Source organism: Coenobita brevimanus, chromosome 93 (genome assembly GCF_032717465.1).
Source record: "Coenobita brevimanus isolate Jiangsu-jjx chromosome 93, ASM3271746v2, whole genome shotgun sequence".
Classification (NCBI taxonomy): Eukaryota; Metazoa; Arthropoda; class Malacostraca; order Decapoda; family Coenobitidae; genus Coenobita; species Coenobita brevimanus.
Window position 1 is genome coordinate 60,968,654 of NC_137046.1, and position 13,758 is coordinate 60,982,411.

General features: G+C 44.4%; 1 long non-coding RNA gene across 1 annotated transcript in view; it reads left to right on the forward strand.

Moving 5' to 3' along the window:
• The first annotated feature begins 607 nt into the window (after positions 1-607).
• LOC145412578 (uncharacterized) overlaps positions 608-13,758 on the forward strand; it is an 87,507-nt gene continuing 74,356 nt past the window's right edge. Inside the window, exon 1 of the long non-coding RNA XR_013899587.1 lies at positions 608-960. This is a non-coding gene — a long non-coding RNA (uncharacterized LOC145412578). The remainder of the gene's footprint in view (positions 961-13,758) is intronic.

Here is a 13,758-nt window from a genome sequence, read left to right on the forward strand (position 1 = left end):
TCTCCATCTGAACTGCTCTGTTTTAATTTTGTTTATGTGTAGCGGTGATTCTGTGTAACTCGTATTTATGACTCGTGTTGGCAGCTCATCTCACAGCCAGTAAAATCGCCCTAAAGAGGATTTACGAGCAATTCCCTGATTACGTAGTTATTTCTTTTTTTTATCCATTACACTGCCCACACGGAAATTAAATGAGTTTCCCATATTAATCCCCCCCCCTTTTTTTACATTTTCTTTAATATGACATTTTGTGATAATTCCAGGTTATAATGTAGAGAGAATAAAAACTTAATAGTGAGGACAGGTTGATTTGAGAGTACATTTGAGGAATCATACAGTGTGGAGGACAAAAAACTTGAAGATTGTTTGTAAAAGAAAAAATAAAACTACAGTAATATTAGTAAGTAAAAAAATCTAAGTCAGTAGTGAACAAATGATGACAAAGTGATTAAAGTAAATAATAAAGGAATCAGTGCAGAAAACAAAGACTCAAGGAAAATCTAAAAAAAAGAAAAAAAAAAAAAGATGAATATAGCACCCCAAAATGTACATTGTCCCTGATAATATCATTTAAGAAAATAATTAAGCATCTAAGAGTGCAGAAAACAGTACGAAAGGAATAATATTGTGAAATTGAATGTAGGAGAAAAAAAATACTGACGTGATTTGAGAAGATAATAAAGAATCTCAAAGGTGAAGAAAAGAGAAATCTAAGGAATTATGTTGTGAAGAATAAGAATAAAAAGAAAAGAAATCTTGTGTCCAAAAAGTGACGTGATCCCTGGCCTGATTTAGTCTGTGAAGCGTGGGTTGTTGACACGCTTGGTGGATGTGAACACGGGGATTGTTGACACGGTTGGCGGATGTGAAGTAGGGCCCTGTATACCGCCTCACTGCTTTCATACGTGTGCCACAGCCCTGCCCCCTCTGTATCTCACCCCACGCCGCTCCGTCTGTAAGGCAAGTCATGTTTTTGGTCATTGTTATTATTATTATTATTATTATTATTATTATTATTATTATTTTCATATTCCTTTGACCTCGGAGTGTCTTATTCTGCTCCGTGGTAACTGAGGCAGACAGACCGAGGCAAGTCATGAGAGGATTAAATATAAAACAAAAGCACTCAGGGAAGGCAGCAACACCATCCCTCCTTTAATGATTATGACCTTCACCTTGAACTTTTGCCTCTTTTCCTCCCAAATGTTATGACTTGTTCCACTGATGGTTTGCAGTCAGTATTCTAAATGGTGTAGTTTCATCCAGTAACTTTTCCATGATATTGCTAACAGACAAACGAACAGATATACACACAGACAAACAGACAGACAGACGAGACAGACAAACAGACAACACAGGCTAAAAACATAACCCCATTGATGGAGGCAATAAAACGAACTAAAACGAAATTTACTGAACCAGTCACGAAAGCACTAAAGGAGGCTGAGAAAAAAAAAGTGGCTCAAAAATAAACACATTAAATCCGAGTGCGTCCTTTTCATTTATCGCTCATTTCAGAATATAACGCTCAGGTTAGAAAGGGCATGTATTTTTTTTTTTTTAATTGAAGGGGTTAATGAGGGCTAGATCTTACTCCTTCAGGTAGAAAATTGTCTCATAAGGCGAGTAGAAGCGTCTGGAAGTAGGGAGGTTAAAAAAATAAAAATAAAATAAAGAATATGTCCTCGAGGTGAAGGGGTTTTAAAATGAAGAGGTCCTCGAGGTGAAGGGGTTTTGAAATGAAGAGGTCCTCGAGGTGAAGGGATTTAAACTGAAGAAGTCCTCGAGGTGAAGGGGTTTAAAATGAAGAGGTCCTCGAGGTGAAGGGGTTTTAAAATGAAGAGGTCCTCGAGGTGAAGGGGTTTTAAAATGAAGAGGTCCTCGAGGTGAAGGGATTTAAACTGAAGAGGTCCTCGAGGTGAAGGGGTTTAAAATGAAGAGGTCCTCGAGGTGAAGGGGTTTTAAAATGAAGAGGTCCTCGAGGTGAAGGGGTTTTGAAATGAAGAGGTCCTCGAGGTGAAGGGATTTAAACTGAAGAGGTCCTCGAGGTGAAGGGGTTTTAAAATGAAGAGGTCCTCGAGGTGAAGGGGTTTTAAAATGAAGAGGTCCTCGAGGTGAAGGGATTTAAACTGAAGAGGTCCTCGAGGTGAAGGGGTTTAAAATGAAGACGTCCTCGAGGTGAAGGGGTTTAAACTGAAGAGGTCCTCGAGGTGAAGGGGTATAAAACTAGATCCTCGAGGTGAAGGGGTTTAAACTGAAGAGGCCCTCGAGGTGAAGGGGTTTAAACTGAAGAGGTCCTAGAGGTGAAGGGGTTGAAAGTGAAGAGGTCCTCGAGGTGAAGGGGTTAATGAATATACGTTGAGCACAAGAGCACTAAACTGAGCACGTGAGCACCTTAACCCTCTCGTGTACGTGTATTTGGTATCACCGGATGATTTTATTTAGATGAGAGCGAGAGAGAGAGAGAGGATCTGAGAATGAACCCAACCATAGAAATAGAACATACCTGGCACTTATAAAGGAGGTACCAGAACACTATATAATTAAGGCCCCTTTGCTCGTCACTTAAGGAATCTCCCTAACACCTCTTTCTTATCTATTTATTTTTTGACACGACTGGTTCATATTATTCCGTACGTTGTTTATGAAGACTGTGGGGATATTAGAATGATTTTAACAACAGAGAAGAGGACTATAATGTGCAAAAAGCAGAATAATTCGCTGAGGAGAAGGTGTTAAGGAGCTACATTAACCGACGCGAATCATCCAGTTCATTTGTCTCATCTGAAGCGCAGGAACATGGGGCTAAGCCACCCAGTCCCAACATTGAAGGCAAGGGTGGCCAGCCTCCCTCGTCCCTGAGTGGCATTATGTAAGTACTAAACCTAAACCATTTTTCGGATATAAACCCTTGATTCAAGTCCCCATCCGGTTGGTACGCATAAACTCACGACCACCAGGCGTCATTTAGTTATATGGTTACCACCCAGCGTAATGTTATCAGTGAACCATTTGGCTTGTTATTCAGGGTAGAGTCACCTGAAAGCAGCAGTACATCGAGTGAGTGGAGGCGTTAGGGAAAAGAAGATTGAACTGAGAGGCGTCAAAGGAGAGGCGAACACTGATGCACACACGAGAGTGGGTAAAAAACGGGTTTGAAAATAGTGACATATGTAAACACGTACACAGATGCAGCAGAGTTAAGACGTGTACGCATTCAGCACACACACACACACACACACACACACACACACACACACACACACACACACACACACACACACACACACACACACACACACACACACACACACACACACACACACACTGGCCCCAATACCTGTGAATGTTTTAAAGCAGCCCAGAAACATAGCAATTGGGTGCTCTCTCTCTCTCTCTCTCTCTCTCTCTCTCTCTCTCTCTCTCTCTCTCTCTCTCTCTCTCTCTCTCGCTCTACTTTGCTTCCAGGAGATTAGTACCGAAGGTAGGAGTAGTTCATAAGGTATAGCCTATATGGGGTTTATAATTATAAGCCTGTCCTATATAGTTACCGTACATGATGGGGTATCCTAGTAATTCTCTCTCTCTCTCTCTCTCTCTCTCTCTCTCTCTCTCTCTCTCTCTCTCTCTCTCTACCTGAACGACCATCTTCCTCTTCATCATTTCTGCATCGCTGGTAATTTATACAGGGGCCATTTTCCCTCCTCCTCCTCCTCCTCCTCCTTCTCCTCTTCTCTCCTCTCTTCTCTCTTTTCCTCCTCCTCCTCCTCCTCCTCTTCCTCCTTCTCCTCTTCTCTCCTTTCTTCTCTCTTTTCCTCCTCCTCCTCCTCCTCCTCCTCCTCATCATCATCATCATCATCATCATCATCATCATCATCATCATCATCCTTCTCGTCTCCTTCCTTCTCTCTCTTCTCTCTTTCTTTCACCCCCTCTTCTTTCCTTTTTTCACCGTTCTCTTTCCCCTCCCTATATTTTCTTCCTTCATTCCTTCCTTCTACTCTCTTATTCCATCTTATTTTTTCTTCCTTCCTTCCTCCCCTTTCCTCTTTCCCTCCTCCTCTTCCCCCATCCCTTCCCTCTCATCTTTCTCCTTCCTTGAATGTTCTCTCTCCCTCCCTTCTTCCTTTTTTTTTCTTCCATTTCCCTCCCACCCTACCTTCTCCTCCTCCTCCTCCTCCTCCTGCAGCTCCATGCTTCTCTTTCTCCATTCTCTCTCGTGTACCTCCACTTTTTCTCTCCCATCTTTCTCCCTCCACTTCCCTCCCTCCTTCCTCCTCTCTCTCTCCTTTTTTTTTTTTTTTTTTTTTTAAGGGGGGAAGATTAGACCTGGACATAGGCTCGAGGGTCCATTCTCTCTCTCTCTCTCTCTCTCTCTCTCTCTCTCTCTCTACGCCCCCTCCCCCCCACAATTCCCGGACAGTAATATATGCGAGCCAGCGACCCGGACCAGAATGTGACACCCCCTCCCTTCCCCCGTCTCCTTTTCTCTCCCCTCCTTCCTTCTCCCTCCCATTTCCTACTCCCCCTCCTTCCTCCCTCCCCCTTTCTGCTTTCCTTTCCCCTTCTTCTTGCTCCTCCTCCTGTTCTCCCTTCCTGCTGCTTCTCCTTCCTCCCCTTCCTTTGTTTCCCTTCTCTCCTGCTCCCTCTCCTTCCTTCTTCCTCCTTCCTGTACCCCCTTCCTCCTCCCTCCTCCTTTCCTCCCTCCTCCCTGCTCCCCTCCTCTTCTCCCTTTCGTCCTGCTTTTCCTCCTTCCTTCCGCCTTCCTCTTATTTTCCTTCCTTTCTGTTCTCCCTCTCCTCCCACCCCTTCGTGCTCTTTCCCAACCCTCCCTTCCCTGTTCCTCTCCCCACTCTTTGCTCTTCCTTCCTCTCCTTTCTTCCTCTTTCCCTTGCTTTCTCTTCTCTCCCCTCCCCCTCCCTCCCTCCCTCCTGCCCCTCCCCCTCCGTCTGGCGATAGGCGATGCAATGAAGTGAGTGGCCGGCTTCGTGACCAGCCAGCCTAGTGAGAGACACACCTGTTGGAGGGGAGGGAGGGGGAGGGAGAGGAGGGAGAGAGGGAGGTGAGAGAAGGGGAAGGAAGGATGGAGAGAGGAGAGAGGGAGGGAACGTAAAGGAGAGGAAGAAGGAGAAGGGGAGGGAGAGGAAGGAAGGAGAGAGAGAGGGGTGGGAAAAGAGAGGAAGGAGGGGGAGGGGACAGAAGAAGAGGAGAGGAAGAAGGGAAAGAGGGAAGTAAGGCGGAAGAAGGAGGGAGGAATTCGAAGAAAGGTGGAAGGAAGAGAAGGGGATAAGAAGGTGGGAGAGAGGGAGGAAAGACGAATGGAAGGAGGGAGGAAGAGAGAGGGAGAAGATGGAAGAGCCTGCACTAAGATAAATAAAATCGTCTGAAGATAGGAAAAATAAACAATAAAAAAAGCAGAAAAAATATCATCGTACTAAGGAGATAATTTTAAGAAGGTTTATAGACGTCTTAAGAAGATTTATAGATGTCTTAAGAAGGTTTATAGATGTCTTAAGAAAGTTTATAGATATCCTAAGGTTTATAGATGTCTTAAGAAGGTTTATAGATATGGAGCCAAAATTTTTCTCGCCCAGTTCGTCCGTGTCATTAATTATCGCCTCCCTTCGCCAAAACAAACTACTGTCATTCGTTCACTTTCTCTTATGTATACATCCGGTTACGCACATGTGCACCTATGTTGAACTGACCTACATGGCGTTGCTCCAGGGGGCCTGTGACCAAATGAACCCGGTGGCATATTATTATTATTATTATTATTATCATTATCATCATCATCATTATCGTCATCATCATTATCATCATCATCATTACCATTATTATTACTATTATTATTATTATTATTATTATTAGTTTCATTCTTGTTGCCATTATTATTTTTTCATCTGACGGAACTGGACCACTGCCATGTATTTTCGTCGCTTAAGTAGATTCCCTAACACCTCTTCGTCAGCGATTTATTTTTGGATCAGGCCGGTCATTATCCTTTTGTACGTTATTTATGCAGAGTTTGGCAATATTAGATGGATTAATGAAACACAGACTATTACAGTAAGGTGCAATGAGCAAAATAAGTCGCTTAGGAAAAGAGGTTAGGGAGCTTCCTTACGGGACTGGAATACGGGTCTAAATCATAGTTGCGTGGAATAGTTATGACGTAGGGATGAGTCTCCTTGGTCACTAGTCAGATCAGCCTGTCTGACTACACCTGGCCATCCATTGAGCTGAAGGGGATTAGGGATATTTGCCAGGTAAGAATGAATGTGGTATACCAGACAATTTTATTCAGAGCTCGGGACGTTTTATTGAATTAGAAACGTAAAATAGAGTCTTCATTAACCCCCTGACTCGTGATACCACTTTGAGTACGTGATTAACCTGTTTAGGGGTCTTAGAGGTTAATTAGTAAGGTATGTAATTGGTGTCAGCTTCCCTTCATCTGTTTTCTTATCTCTGTGTACTCTTTTGACCTGTTGTTATCTCTGGCTGATGATTTGTGGGTCTTAGTAAAGGGGTGGAGGCTGATAGGATGATTTTCTGCCTCTCTCTCTCTCTCTCTCTCTCTCTCTCTCTCTCACACACACACACACACACACACACACACACACACCCACGTATCTCAGTCCACTTGTCCTACCCTACTTTTCTCTCTCACTGTCGCGTCCCACTTAAGCCCCCCACCCCCTCCCCCTTATCTCCACACCTAGAGGGCCCGGTAGTGTATTGGTTAGCACGCCTACCTAGCAACTGGAAGAACCCAGGTGCGATTGTAAGGCCGGTCAGACTGTTGAGCAAGGTTTGTTTCTTTATTGTATCTGTTCGCCTGGGAGCCTACATGTGGCAGCGCTGCGCACCGTGGGTGGAGCTAAGTAGCTGCGGCGCCCATCCGAGAGCCAAGCTTCCTCGTATTTCCTTAGAACATGCCGTGGGAAGGCTCCTGGTCCCCCTTGGCAAGGCGCTGTTTACAACACTTTGGGAGTACCGGTTTCCTGCACGGTGTATGTACTGTACTGTACCTGTAGGACAGCCTGATAAAAGCACATGCTTAACTGTGGTCGACAGGTCTGGTCAGCCAGGCAGACAAGGGTTAGACGACAACAGCAGCAACAAGAGGATATTGACGTCGTATGCGGAGAATAAATCGTTTAAAAAGAGATGTTAGGAAGTCTTAGATGCCTTCTTCGACACGTTTTGTCTTTTATTTTTTGCTTACATCGTCTTACTCACTCTATCCTTGTCTTGTCTTACTTTTCAGTGGTTTCTTTATATTCTTTTATATGTTCTCCAAGGGTTTAATTTTTCACTGCCTTTGGAACTTTGTAGCACCTGTTCCTTGGCGATTTAATGTGCAGAATAAATCGCTAAGGAAGAGGCGTTACGCAATCTCCAGTGTCACATTGAAGTCGCGTCCCACTTATCATCCCCCCCACGCCCCCTCTCTTATCCGTATCTCTGTCCTTCCTCTTATCTCCTCACGTATCGCCAACCTTATCACTTCTCTCAAACACCATATTATTATACCTTGTATCTCTGCGTCGCGTCCCACTTCACACCCCTTATCTGCGACTCTTCTAAACGCCTTTTCCTAAGCGATTTATTTTGCATTTTACCCCTTCCTGCCGTAGCCTGTATTATATAAATCCTTTTAACATTGCCATACTCAGCATTAATAACGTACAAAGGATATTAACCACCCACATTCCAAAATAAATCGTTAAGGAAGAGGTGTTAGGGAGCATCCTTACCCCAATAGAATACGTGCCTCTACCCCCTTACTCTTATCTATGTCCCAGTAGTCTTATTTTTCTCTTATCCTTGACCCCTTTGCTTTATCTGTCCCTTCCCAGGCCTTTTCTTCACGCATCTCTCTCTCTCTCTCTCTCTCTCTCTCTCTCTCTCTCTCTCTCTCACGTCCTGTCTTCCTTTTGTCCATTCCTCTCCTCTCCTCTTCCCCTCCTCTTCCCCCACTTAATCTTTCCTTATCCCATTCTTCCTCCATACCTCTCTTCCTCTCTCCACTCCTCTACTGTTTCCCATTGCCCCCCCCCTCTCTCCTCTTCCACTCGCTTTACCTGTCTCCACCTTCATTATTTCTCCACTCCCTTCCATTTCCCACTCTTCCTCGATCCCTCTCCTCCTCTCTCCACTCCTCTCCTCTTCCCCATCCCCTCCATTCTTCTCGTCTCCTCATCTCTTCTCTCCTCTCCTCTTCCCCATCCCCTCCTCTCCTCTCGTCTCTCCTCTTCTCCTCCCCATCCCCTCCTCTACCTCTCTCCATTCCTCTCCTCTCCCCATCCCTTCCTCTCCTCTTGCCTCCTCTTCTCTTCTCTTGTTTCCTCTCGTCTCCTCTCCTCTCTCCTCCTCTTCTTTTCTCTCCTGTCCTCTCCTCTCCACTTCCCTCTTCCCCTTTCCCACTTCCTCGTTTCTTCTGTCTCCACCTTCGTTACTCCTTCACCCTCTCCTACGTCTTTGTGTTCATGAAAATAAAGGATTTTTATTGCAACACGTGCACACTAACGAGTTCCTGCCTCAATATTGTTGATCTGGATCGAAACAGGGATGGGAGGTTTATTATTATTATATTATTATCATTATTATTATTATTATTATTATTATTGTTTTTATTATTTTTATTATTGTTGTTTTTATTTTTGTTATTATTATTATTATTGTTATTATTACGGCCATTATTTTTCTTGTCATGAGCGTAACTATTGGCATTATTGTTCTTTCTTGCCGTAATCTTTTTTTTACGTAGTGGGAAGGCCGCCGTGATTAGTGTGTTCATTGTTTGCGGCCCTTTCTGAAATCGTTCATTAGTTGGGGGAAGTGCGTTTAGAATTTAACCTTTTGAAATTTAGCGATGTTACTTTTTTTTTTTAATATAGTGATGTGAAGAAAACCTTGCCTTTGTAAAGTGTTGGAGCATAATTAACGATAATTCTTTTCATCAGTTTATTTCCATGAACTAAAATATCTGACATGAGAACAGATTTTTTTTTTTTTTAACAGAAACTTAAGGAGGTTATTCTAGGGATAAATTTGTCTTAAAAATGCAACATCAAGTGAAGGGATGGCTATGGACCCCTGTAGGCTACCGGTGGGTGGGGGAGAGATGAGTTATTTCTCAAAACTACACTCCATTCTAATTTTCTCTCATAAACCATCCCCTCTTGATCAAACGTCTTCTCTTTCCACCAGCCTCATGAAAATGATATATAAATTAATGAATAAATAAATAAATAAAAATCATGCTGAGAGTTACGGCACGTCACCATTAACCCTTTGAAGCCCAGTGACGTCATTTAGGGGGTATGCACTCTTGGAATCCGCTGAAGTGAGTGGTGAGGTGGCAGTGACTGGTAAGGCCGCACAGTCACCATGGAGGACGAACCAACACTAATCCACTCTCTCTCTCTCTCTCTCTCTCTCTCTCTCTCACACACACACACACACACACACACACACACACACACACACACACACACACACACACACCAATCTCTCCTCATCTTAGTCTGTTATTAAATTGTACTGGGTATAGGCTATATGAGGTCAGCTTGTATTTATATAGTCATCAGCCACTTTATATAGCTAGTCATCCTACACTCCTTGTCTTCTGCCTTTAATCTATTATTAATTTGGCTCCCTTTGTTGCGTTTATATTAGGACTTTTATTTAAGGAAAAGTATTTACATGTATCACTGCCTATATTGATTATATAGATAGGTAAATAAATTGCTTGCTTGATTGATTGATTGATTGATTGGCTGTGTTTATGAATAGTTCTTCTCCCGTCCACTGCAACACCACCCATTCACCCACAGCAACACCACACATCCACCCACAGCAACATCACACACTTCCACCCACAGCAACACCACACATTCACCCACAGCAACACCACACATCCACCCACAGCAACACCACAGATCCACCCACAGCAACATCACACACTTCCACCCACAGCAACACCACACATCCACCCACAGCAACACCACACATCCACCCACAGCAACATCACACATTCACCCACAGCAACACCACCCATCCACCCACAGCAACACCACCCATCCACCCACAGCAACATCACACACTTCCACCCACAGCAACACCACACATCCACCCACAGCAACACCACACATCCACCCACAGCAACACCACACATTCACCCACAGCAACACCACACATCCACCCACAGCAACATCACACATCCACCCACAGCAACACCACACATCCACCCACAGCAACACCACACATTCACCCACAGCAACACCACACATCCACCCACAGCAACACCACACATTCACCCACAGCAACACCACACATCCACCCACAGCAACACCACACATCCACCCACAGCAACACCACACATCCACCCACAGCAACACCACACATCCACCCACAGCAACACCACACATCCACCCACAGCAACACCACACATCCACCCACAGCAACACCACACACTTCCACCCACAGCAACACCACACATCCACCCACAGCAACACCACACATCCACCCACAGCAACACCACACATCCACCCACAGCAACACCACACATCCACCCACAGCAACACCACACATCCACCCACAGCAACACCACACATCCACCCACAGCAACATCACACACATCCACCCACAGCAACACCACACATCCACCCACAGCAACACTCAGTCAATAGTTGTGTCAGTTTTCTCTCTGGCTGCACCTCCTCCTCTCTGCCACTGCCTGCCTCTGCCGTGTGTACTGCTGTGTGGACGGAGCACACCTGCATAATAGAAGTTTTTTTTTTTTATAGTTTTGCATATTGATAGTTATTTGTGGCCTGTATGCATACATGGATACATACCTATACACACACACACACACACACACACACACACACACACACACACACACACACACATATACCGTACCTATACATATATTGAGAGAGAGAGAGAGAGGCAGGAGCACAGTCATACGCATGGAGGCCTTCCAGGGAAAATCACAGCCACAAAAAAGGGTGGCATTTGGGTGAGTGAAAGGGAGCGGAATTGTGGGTATAATTTGCCGGGATAAATGGTTGTGAAGGGAGTGAAGGACGCCGGAGGGATGCCGGGGAAAGGCAGGATGGGAGGGAGGTAAGGGAGGGAGAGGAAAGAGGTGAAGGGAGGGTGGGAGAGAAATAAAGGGAGGGATGAGGGAAAGGGAGGGTAGATCGGCAGGTATGGGAGGGAAAAGAAAGGAGGGAGCGATAGAAACTGTGGCTGTGATGGAAGGTAAGGGAGGGAGGGAGGAAGGAAGGAAGGAAGAGAGAGAGAGAGGCTTGAAGGTAAGTGTGGGAAAGAAAAGAAGGGAGGGAGCGAGGTAAATTACATGGGAGAGAGGAAGAAAGTGAAGATTGGGAGGGAGATACTTTAGATGGGAGAAAAGGAGAGAGAAGGGAAGGGAAAATTGAAGGAAAAGTTAAAAAAAAGAAAAGTAAAGATGAAAATGGAAAGTCATTGCAGAGAGAGAGGGGAAAGAGATGGTGTGATAGAGCGTAAGGAAGGGGGAGGAAGGGAGGGAAAGAGAGAGGTTAAAAAAAATGCCGAGCGGAGAGAGGAAAGAAGAGAGATTACAGGGAGAGAGAAAGGGAGAAGGGGGGAAAAGGAAGAGATGGGGGAGGGGTACCGAGAATAAGGAAGAATATTGAAGTGGCTGGAAAGAGGGAAATAATACCCTGGGCTGGGAAAAGAAAATGGAAGGAAGAGAAAAGGAAAAGAATGAAAGAGGAGGGAGGAAAAATGGAATTAGGTTAGGGGAAAGGGGATTAAGAGAGACTGGGAAGGGAGACGTGGGAGAGGAGGCAGTAAAGGAGGAAACAGGAAGCTGAGAGAAAAATGAAACGAGTATATGACCTGAGAGTGAAACGTATTTATGGTCAGGGTCACGGTTTGGTCTACTGTTCCACTTTTCACTTTTTTTTTTTTTATTCCTCTCTCTCTCTCTCTCTCTCTCTCTCTCTCTCTCTCTCTCTCTCTCTCTCTGACGCATTATATCTAAGAGAATCATCCACGGATTCTCTCATCTTAGGATTCTTAACGAACAGAAGAGAGAGAGAGAGACAGACTAGTATGATGGACGCATAAAGAGAGGAAGGGAGGGGCAGGAAGGAAGTGAAGGGAGGCTGGGACGGAAAGGGAAAGGGGTAATGAGAGTGAGAGAGAGAGAGAGAGAGAGAGAGAGGGAGTGAGAGAGAGAGAGTCAGGCAGGGGAGGAAAATGAAAGGGGTAAGAGGAGCTATGAATAAGGAGTAATTGAAGTGACTGATGAATAATTTAGACGCCATAGAAAAGGGGATTATGGAGAGAGAGAGAGAGAGAGAGAGAGAGAGAGAGAGAGAGAGAGAGAGAGAGAGAGAGAGAGATGAGAGGAATAACAAGGAAGACAAAGAGGGAAGAGGAAAAAAAAGAGGGAAAGCGAAAATGAGTTGGAGTAAGAGAAGAGAGGAAAAAGATGAGAGAGAGAGAGGGGGGGGGGATCTATATAAAAAGCGTGTTAGGTAAAGATGGGTTGGCAAAAGATAATGAGGGGGGGGGTAATTGAGGTGAGAGTGGTGGTGGTTGGCCTTGTTGTGATGATGATGGTGATGATGATGATGATGATGAAAGATGTGGTGGTTGTGGTGGTGGTGGTGTGGTGCGCCCTTGTTGTATTGGCATGCTGATGGTCTTGGTGATGGTGGTTATGGTGGTGATGGTTGTAAAGAAAAATGGTCTGCGGGATTTTCTTGAATTTCTTTAAAACAGACCTTATTGATTTTTATTAAGACCCACCGACGTATCAAAAACTCCCTCACAAATGCCATTACACCCGTCCTCAGTGAGACAGTCCTAGAGTGTATTCACCAAGGACGGTGGGTATTAGCGTCGAAGTGGTGACATGCGAAGGTGTGTGGCACGTAGGACTGCTGGGCCTCAGGGAACGGGCTATCAGCTCTATGCCCAGACTCTGCCAAAAAAATAATAATAATAATTGTAATCCTTATATTTTCCTGTCACTTTTTCTATATTCTTTCATTTTATCCTCTTCCTCCTCCTCCTCTTTTTTCGGAAATTAAGGGGTATTGATTTAAAGGGCATTTTTTCCGGCATCTTATAATCATTATGTGTGTGTGTGTGTGTGTGTGTGTGTGTGTGTGTGTGTGTGTGTGTGTTGCAGTTAGCCAAGAGCATCTACAAACTTAATGTGTGCGCATGTGCTCACGCCGCTCCCTCTCTCTCTCTCTCTCTCTCTCTCTCTCTCTCTCTCTCTCTCTCTCTCTCGGAAAAAAGTGGACAAAGTGAAATGTGAAATGAAGAGAGAGTGAATAAATAAATCGATAAATAAATACTGTAAATAAAGTCATATCGCGCATTTACAGTAAATCTAATTAATTATAAGATAAATGAACTTAAATTGAGAGAGAGAGAGAGAGAGAGAGAGAGAGAGAGAGAGAGAGAGAGAGAGAGAGGGAGAGAGAGAGAGAGAGGGAGAGGGAGAGAGAGAGAGAGAGAGAGCGAGAGAGAGAGAGAGGAGGAAAAGAGGGTGGTTGAAGCAATAAATGAAGACAGTAGTAGCTGTAATAATGACAAATAAAATAGAAGTGAGAGAGAGAGAGAGAGAGAGAATAAAAAGCCGAGCCGTATAATAACGTAGATATATAATTAGTTTTTAATTGAGTTCCAGAAGGCGTATTAAAATTATTGCGCTATTGTTTGCCTTCAAGAAATAGG